A 10533-nucleotide genomic window follows, 5' to 3' on the forward strand; every position below is an offset into this window, starting at 1 on the left:
AGAGAATAATTTTACCCCAAGACAGAGAATAATTTTACCCGAGATCGGGAATACTTTTACCCCCAGAGAATAATTTTACTCCTAGACAGGGAATAATTTTACCCCTAGACAGGGAATAATTTTACTCCTAGACAGGGAATAATTTTACCTCGAGACAGAGAATAATTTTACCCCTAGACAGGGAATAATTTTACCCCCAGACAGGGAATACTTTTACCCCCAGACAGGGAATACTTTTACCCCTAGACAGAGAATAATTTTACCCCTAGACAGTGAATAATTTTACCCCTCGACAGGGAATAATTTTACACCTGGACAGAGAATAATTTTACCCTTGGACATGGAATAATTTTACCCCTAGACAGAGAATAATTTTACCCCTAGACACAGAATAATTTTACCTCTGGACGAAGAATAATTTTATCCCTAGACAGGGAATAATTTTACCCCTAGACAGGGAATAATTTTACACCTGGACAGTGAATAATTTTACCCCTAGACAGAGAATAATTTTACCCGAGACAGAGAATAATTTTACCCCTAGACAGAGAATAATTTTACCTTGACACAGGGAATAATTTTACCCGAGACAGGGAATAATTTTACCCGAGACAGAGAATAATTTTACCTCTAGACGGAGAATAATTTTGCCCCTAGACAGGGAATAATTTTACCTCTAGACAGAGAATAATTTTACCCCTAGACAGAGAATAATTTTACCTTGACACAGGGAATAATTTTACCCGAGACAGGGAATAATTTTACCCGAGACAGGGAATAATTTTACCTCTAGACAGAGAATAATTTTACCCCTAGACAGAGAATAATTTTACCTTGACACAGGGAATAATTTTACCCGAGACAGAGAATAATTTTACCTCTAGACGGAGAATAATTTTGCCCCTAGACAGGGAATAATTTTACCTCTAGACAGAGAATAATTTTAGCCCCAGACAGGGAATAATTTTACCCCGAGACAGAGAATAATTTTTCTTCTAGACAGGGAATAATTTTACCCCTAGACAGAGAATAATTTTACCCCTAGACAGAGAATAGATTTACCTCCAGACAGAGAATAATTTTACCCGAGACCGGGAATAATTTTACCCCTAGACAGAGAGTAATTTTACCCGAGACAGAGAATAATTTTACCCCTAGACAGGGAATAATTTTACCCCCAGACAGGGAATACTTTTACCCCCTGAGAATAATTTTACACCTAGACAGAGAGTAATTTTACCCTAGATCGGGAATAATTTTACCTCTAGACAGAGAATAATTTTACCCCTAGACAGAGAGTAATTTTACCCTAGATCGGGAATAATTTTACCCCAAGACAGGGAATAATTTTACCCCTGGACATGGAATAATTTTACCCCAAGACAGAGAATAATTTTACCCGAGACAGAGAATAATTTTACCCCGAGACAGAGAATAATTTTACCCCTAGACAGAGAATAATTTTACCCGAGACAGAGAATAATTTTACCCCGAGACAGAGAATAATTTAACCCCGAGACAGGGAATAATTTTACCCCCAGACAGAGAATAATTTTACCCCTAGACAGAGAATAATTTTACCCTAGACCGGGAATAATTTTACCCCTCGACAGTGAATAATTTTACCCCGAGACAGGGAATAATTTTACCCATAGACAGAGAATAATTTTACCCCTAGACAGAGAATAATTTTACCCCTAGACAGGGAATAATTTAACCCCTAGACAGGGAATAATTTTACCCCTAGACAGAGAATAATTTTACAACGAGACAGAGAATAATTTTACCCCTAGACAGAGAATAATTTTACCCCGAGATAGGGAATAATTTTACCCCCAGACAGGGAATAATTTTACCCCCAGAGAATAATTTTACCCCGAGACAGAGAATAATTTTACCCCTAGACAGAGAATAATTTTACCTCTGGACAGAGAATAATTTTACCCCTAGACAGGGAATAATTTTACCCCTAGACAGGGAATAATTTTACCCCGAGACAGGGAATAATTTTACCCCTAGACAGGGAATACTTTTACCCCTGGACATGGAATAATTTTACCCCTGGACATGGAATAATTTTACCCGAGACAGAGAATAATTTTACCCCTAGACAGTGAATAATTTTACCCCAAGACAGAGAAGAATTTTACCCGAGACAGAGAATAATTTTGCCTCTACACATGGAATAATTTTACCCCTAGACAGGGAATAATTTTACCCCTAGACAGGGAGTAATTTTATCCCTCGACAGGGAATAATTTTACCCCTAGACAGGGAATAATTATACCCCAGACAGGGAATAATTTTACCCCTAGACGGAGAATAATTTTACCTCAACACAGAGAATAATTTTACCCCTAGACAGAGAATAATTTTACCTCCAGACAGGGAATAATTTTACACCTAATCAGGGAATAATTTTACCCCTAGACAGGGAATAATTTCACCCCGAGACAGAGAATAATTTTACCCTTGGACATGGAATAATTTTACCTCGAGACGGAGAATAATTTTGCCCCTAGACAGGGAATAATTTTACCTCTAGACAGAGAATAATTTTAACCCTAGACAGGGAATAATTATACCCCTAGACAGGGAATAATTTTAACCCTAGACAGGGAATAATTTTACCCCTAGACGGAGAATTATTTTACCTCAACACAGAGAATAATTTTACCCCTAGACAGAGAATAATTTTACCCTAGACCGGGAATAATTTTACCCCCAGACAGGGAATACTTTTACCCCCAGAGAATAATTTTACCCCTAGACAGAGAATAATTTTACCCCTCGACAGTGAATAATTTTACCCCGAGACAGGGAATAATTTTACCCCTAGACAGGGAGTAATTTTACCCCTAGACAGGGAATAATTTTACCCCTAGACAGGGAATAATTATATCCCTAGACAGGGAATAATTTTACCCCTAGACAGGGAATAATTTTACCCCTAGACAGGGAATAATAATTTTACCTCTAGACAGAGAATAATTTTACCCCTAGACAGAGAATAATTTTACCTCCAGACAGGGAATAATTTTACACCTAATCAGGGAATAATTTTACCCCTAGACAGGGAATAATTTCACCCCGAGAGAGAGAATAATTTTACCCTTGGACATGGAATAATTTTACCTCGAGACGGAGAATAATTTTGCCCCTAGACAGGGAATAATTTTACCTCTAGACAGAGAATAATTTTAACCCTAGACAGGGAATAATTATACCCCTAGACAGGGAATAATTTTAACCCTAGACAGGGAATAATTTTACCCCTAGACAGAGAATTATTTTACCTCAACACAGAGAATAATTTTACCCCTAGACAGAGAATAATTTTACCCTAGACCGGGAATAATTTTACCCCCAGACAGGGAATACTTTTACCCCCAGAGAATAATTTTACCCCTAGACAGAGAATAATTTTACCCCTCGACAGTGAACAATTTTACCCCTAGACAGGGAATAATTTTACCTCGAGACGGAGAATAATTTTGCCCCTAGACAGGGAATAATTTTACCTCTAGACAGAGAATAATTTTACCCCTAGACAGAGAGTAATTTTACCCCTAGACAGAGAGTAATTTTACCTCTACACAGGGAATAATTTTACCCCGAGACAGGGAATAATTTTACCCTAGACAGGGAGTAATTTTACCCCTAGACAGGGAATAATTTTACCCCTAGACAGGGAATAATTTTACCCCTAGACAGGGAATAATTTTACCCCTAGACAGGGAATAATAATTTTACCTCTAGACAGAGAATAATTTTACCCCGAGACAGAGAATAATTTTACATCTCGACAGGGAATAATTTTACACCTAATCAGGGAATAATTTTACCCCTAGACAGGGAATAATTTTACCCCTAGACAGAGAATAATTTCACCCCTAGACAGGGAATAATTTTACCCTTGGACATGGAATAATTTTACCCCTAGACAGAGAATAATTTTACCCCGAGACAGAGAATAATTTTACCTCTAGACGAAGAATAATTTTACCCCTAGACAGGGAATAATTTTACCCCGAGACAGAGAATAATTTTACCCTATATCGGGAATAATTTTACCCCCCAGACAGGGAATACTTTCACCCCCAGAGAATAATTTTAACCCTAGACAGAGAATAATTTTACCCCTCGACAGGGAATAATTTAACCCCTCGACAGGGAATAATTTTAGCCCCAGACAGGGAATAATTTTACCCCGAGACAGAGAATAATTTTTCTTCTAGACAGGGAATAATTTTACCCCGAGACAGAGAATAATTTTACCCCTAGACAGGGAATAGATTTACCTCTAGACAGAGAATAATTTTACCCTAGACCGGGAATAATTTTACCCCGAGACAGAGAATAATTTTACCCGAGACAGAGAATAATTTTACCCCGAGACAGAGAATAATTTTACCCCCAGACAGGGAATACTTTTACCCCCAGAGAATAATTTTACACCTAGACAGGGAATAATTTTACCCCTAGACAGGGAATAATTTTACCCCTAGACAGGGAATAATTTTACCCGAGACAGAGAATAATTTTGCCCTGAGACAGGGAATAATTTTACCTCTACACAGAGAATAATTTTACCCCTAGACAGAGAGTAATTTTACCCTAGATCGGGAATAATTTTACCCCTAGACAGAGAATAATTTTACCTCGAGACGGAGAATAATTTTGCCCCTAGACAGGGAATAATTTTACCTCTAGACAGAGAATAATTTTACCCCCAGACAGAGAGTAATTTTACCCCGAGACAGAGAATAATTTTGCCTCCACACATGGAATAATTTTACCCCTAGACAGGGAATAATTTTACCCCGAGACAGGGAGTAATTTTACCCCTCGACAGGGAATAATTTTACCCCTAGACAGGGAATAATTATACCCCTAGACAGGGAATAATTTTAACCCTAGACAGGGAATAATTTTACCCCTAGACGGAGAATAATTTTACCTCAACACAGAGAATAATTTTACCCCTAGACAGAGAATAATTTTACCTCCAGACAGGGAATAATTTTACACCTAATCAGGGAATAATTTTACCCCGAGACAGGGAATAATTTCACCCCGAGACAGAGAATAATTTTACCCTTGGACATGGAATAATTTTACCTCGAGACGGAGAATAATTTTGCCCCTAGACAGGGAATAATTTTACCTCTAGACAGAGAATAATTTTAACCCTAGACAGGGAATAATTATACCCCGAGACAGGGAATAATTTTAACCCTAGACAGGGAATAATTTTACCCCTAGACGGAGAATAATTTTACCTCAACACAGAGAATAATTTTACCCCTAGACAGAGAATAATTTTACCCTAGACCGGGAATAATTTTACCCCCAGACAGGGAATACTTTTACCCCCAGAGAATAATTTTACCCCGAGACAGAGAATAATTTTACCCCTCGACAGTGAATAATTTTACCCCTAGACAGGGAATAATTTTACCTCGAGACGGAGAATAATTTTGCCCCTAGACAGGGAATAATTTTACCTCTAGACAGAGAATAATTTTACCCCTAGACAGAGAGTAATTTTACCCCTAGACAGAGAGTAATTTTACCTCTACACAGGGAATAATTTTACCCCGAGACAGGGAATAATTTTACCCCTAGACAGGGAATAATTTTACCCCTAGACAGGGAATAATAATTTTACCTCTAGACAGAGAATAATTTTACCCCGAGACAGAGAATAATTTTACATCTCGACAGGGAATAATTTTACACCTAATCAGGGAATAATTTTACCCCTAGACAGGGAATAATTTTACCCCTAGACAGAGAATAATTTCACCCCTAGACAGAGAATAATTTTACCCTTGGACATGGAATAATTTTACCCCTAGACAGAGAATAATTTTACCCCGAGACAGAGAATAATTTTACCTCTAGACGAAGAATAATTTTACCCCTAGACAGAGAATAATTTTACCCCTAGATAGGGAATCATTTTGCCCCCAGATAGGGAATACTTTCACCCCCAGAGAATAATTTTAACCCTAGACAGAGAATAATTTTACCCCGAGACAGTGAATAATTTAGCCGAGACAGAGAATAATTTTACCCCTCGACAGGGAATAATTTAACCCCTCGACAGGGAATAATTTTAGCCCCAGACAGGGAATAATTTTACCCCGAGACAGAGAATAATTTTTCTTCTAGACAGAGAATAATTTTACCCCTAGACAGAGAATAATTTTACCCCTCGACAGGGAATAGATTTACCTCTAGACAGAGAATAATTTTACCCTAGACCGGGAATAATTTTACCCCGAGACAGAGAATAATTTTACCCGAGACAGAGAATAATTTTACCCCTAGACAGGGAATAATTTTACCCCCAGATAGGGAATACTTTTACCCCCAGAGAATAATTTAACACCTAGACAGGGAATAATTTTACCCCGAGACAGGGAATAATTTTACCCCTAGACAGGGAATAATTTTACCCGAGACAGAGAATAATTTTACCTCTAGACGGAGAATAATTTTGCCCCGAGACAGGGAATAATTTTACCTCTAGACAGAGAATAATTTTACCCCTAGACAGAGAGTAATTTTACCCTTGATCGGGAATAATTTTACCACCAGACAGAGAATAATTTTACCTCGAGACGGAGAATAATTTTGCCCCTAGACAGGGAATAACTTTACCTCGAGACAGAGAATAATTTTACCCCCAGACAGAGAGTAATTTTACCCCGAGACAGAGAATAATTTTGCCTTTACACATGAATAATTTTACCCCTAGACAGGGAATAATTTTACCCCGAGACAGGGAGTAATTTTACCCCTCGACAGGGAATAATTTTACCCCTAGACAGGGAATAATTATACCCCTAGACAGGGAATAATTTTAACCCGAGACAGGGAATAATTTTACCCCTAGACGGAGAATAATTTTACCTCAACACAGAGAATAATTTTACCCCTAGACAGAGAATAATTTTACCTCCAGACAGGGAATAATTTTACACCTAATCAGGGAATAATTTTACCCCGAGACAGGGAATAATTTCACCCCGAGACAGAGAATAATTTTACCCTTGGACATGGAATAATTTTACCTCGAGACGGAGAATAATTTTGCCCCTAGACAGGGAATAATTTTACCTCTAGACAGAGAATAATTTTACCCCTAGACAGAGAGTAATTTTACCCCTAGACAGAGAGTAATTTTACCTCTACACAGGGAATAATTTTACCCCGAGACAGGGAATAATTTTACCCCTAGACAGGGAATAATTTTACCCCTAGACAGGGAATAATAATTTTACCTCTAGACAGAGAATAATTTTACCCCGAGACAGAGAATAATTTTACATCTCGACAGGGAATAATTTTACACCTAATCAGGGAATAATTTTACCCCTAGACAGGGAATAATTTTACCCCTAGACAGAGAATAATTTCACCCCTAGACAGAGAATAATTTTACCCTTGGACATGGAATAATTTTACCCCTAGACAGAGAATAATTTTACCCCGAGACAGAGAATAATTTTACCTCTAGACGAAGAATAATTTTACCCCTAGACAGAGAATAATTTTACCCCTAGATAGGGAATCATTTTGCCCCCAGATAGGGAATACTTTCACCCCCAGAGAATAATTTTAACCCTAGACAGAGAATAATTTTACCCCGAGACAGTGAATAATTTAGCCGAGACAGAGAATAATTTTACCCCTCGACAGGGAATAATTTAACCCCTCGACAGGGAATAATTTTAGCCCCAGACAGGGAATAATTTTACCCCGAGACAGAGAATAATTTTTCTTCTAGACAGAGAATAATTTTACCCCTAGACAGAGAATAATTTTACCCCTCGACAGGGAATAGATTTACCTCTAGACAGAGAATAATTTTACCCTAGACCGGGAATAATTTTACCCCGAGACAGAGAATAATTTTACCCGAGACAGAGAATAATTTTACCCCTAGACAGGGAATAATTTTACCCCCAGATAGGGAATACTTTTACCCCCAGAGAATAATTTAACACCTAGACAGGGAATAATTTTACCCCGAGACAGGGAATAATTTTACCCCGAGACAGGGAATAATTTTACCCGAGACAGAGAATAATTTTACCTCTAGACGGAGAATAATTTTGCCCCGAGACAGGGAATAATTTTACCTCTAGACAGAGAATAATTTTACCCCTAGACAGAGAGTAATTTTACCCTTGATCGGGAATAATTTTACCACCAGACAGAGAATAATTTTACCTCGAGACGGAGAATAATTTTGCCCCTAGACAGGGAATAACTTTACCTCGAGACAGAGAATAATTTTACCCCCAGACAGAGAGTAATTTTACCCCGAGACAGAGAATAATTTTGCCTTTACACATGAATAATTTTACCCCTAGACAGGGAATAATTTTACCCCTCGACAGGGAGTAATTTTACCCCTCGACAGGGAATAATTTTACCCCTAGACAGGGAATAATTATACCCCTAGACAGGGAATAATTTTAACCCGAGACAGGGAATAATTTTACCCCTAGACGGAGAATAATTTTACCTCAACACAGAGAATAATTTTACCCCTAGAGAGAGAATAATTTTACCTCCAGACAGGGAATAATTTTACACCTAATCAGGGAATAATTTTACCCCGAGACAGAGAATAATTTTACCCTTGGACATGGAATAATTTTACCTCGAGACGGAGAATAATTTTGCCCCTAGACAGGGAATAATTTTACCTCTAGACAGAGAATAATTTTAACCCTAGACAGGGAATAATTATACCCCTAGACAGGGAATAATTTTAACCCTAGACAGGGAATAATTTTACCCCGAGACGGAGAATAATTTTACCTCAACACAGAGAATAATTTTACCCCTAGACAGAGAATAATTTTACCCTAGACCCGGAATAATTTTACCCCCAGACAGGGTATACTTTTACCCCCAGAAAATAATTTTACCCCTAGACAGAGAATAATTTTACCCCTCAACAGTGAATAATTTTACCCCTAGACAGGGAATAATTTTACCTCGAGACGGAGAATAATTTTGCCCCTAGACAGGGAATAATTTTACCTCTAGACAGAGAATAATTTTACCCCTAGACAGAGAGTAATTTTACCCCTAGACAGAGAGTAATTTTACCTCTACACAGGGAATCATTTTACCCCGAGACAGGGAATAATTTTACCCCTAGACAGGGAGTAATTTTACCCCTAGACAGGGAATAATTATACCCCTAGACAGGGAATAATTTTACCCCTAGACAGGGAATAATTTTACCCCTAGACAGGGAATAATAATTTTACCTCTAGACAGAGAATAATTTTACCCCTAGACAGAGAATAATTTTACATCTCGGCAGGGAATAATTTTACACCTAATCAGGGAATAATTTTACCCCTCGACAGGGAATAATTTTACCCCTAGACAGAGAATAATTTCACCCCTAGACAGGGAATAATTTTACCCTTGGACATGGAATAATTTTACCCCTAGACAGAGAATAATTTTACCCCTAGACAGAGAATAATTTTACCTCTAGACGAAGAATAATTTTACCCCTAGACAGGGAATAATTTTACCCCTAGACAGAGAATAATTTTACCCTAGATCGGGAATAATTTTACCCCCAGACAGGGAATACTTTCACCCCCAGAGAATAATTTTAACCCTAGACAGAGAATAATTTTACCCCGAGACAGTGAATAATTTAGCCGAGACAGAGAATAATTTAACCCCTCGACAGGGAATAATTTTAGCCCCAGACAGGGAATAATTTTACCCCGAGACAGAGAATAATTTTTCTTCTAGACAGGGAATAATTTTACCCCGAGACAGAGAATAATTTTACCCCTAGACAGGGAATAGATTTACCTCTAGACAGAGAATAATTTTACCCTAGACCGGGAATAATTTTACCCCGAGACAGAGAATAATTTTACCCCTAGACAGGGAATAATTTTACCCCCAGACAGGGAATACTTTTACCCCCAGAGAATAATTTTACCCCTCGACAGTGAATAATTTTACCCCGAGACAGAGAATAATTTTACCCCGAGACAGAGAATAATTTTACCCCGAGACAGAGAATAATTTTACCCCGAGACAGAGAATAATTTTACCTCTACACAGGGAATAATTTTACCCGAGACAGAGAATAATTTTACCTCTAGACGGAGATTAATTTTGCCCCAAGACAGGGAATAATTTTACCTCTAGACAGAGAATAATTTTACCCCGAGACAGAGAGTAATTTTACCCCTAGACAGAGAATAATTTTACCTCTGCACAGGGAATAATTTGACCCCTAGACAGGGAATAATTTTACCCCTAGACAGGGAGTAACTTTACCCCTCGACAGGGAATAATTTTACCCCTAGACAGAGAATAATTTTACCTCTAGACGAAGAATAATTTTACCCCGAGACAGGGAATAATTTTACCCCTAGACAGAGAATAATTTTACCCTAGATCGGGAATAATTTTACCCCCAGACAGGGAATACTTTTACCCCCAGAGAATAATTTTAACCCGAGACAG

Source organism: Pristiophorus japonicus, chromosome 6, assembly GCF_044704955.1.
Source record: "Pristiophorus japonicus isolate sPriJap1 chromosome 6, sPriJap1.hap1, whole genome shotgun sequence".
NCBI classification, from domain to species: domain Eukaryota; kingdom Metazoa; phylum Chordata; class Chondrichthyes; family Pristiophoridae; genus Pristiophorus; species Pristiophorus japonicus.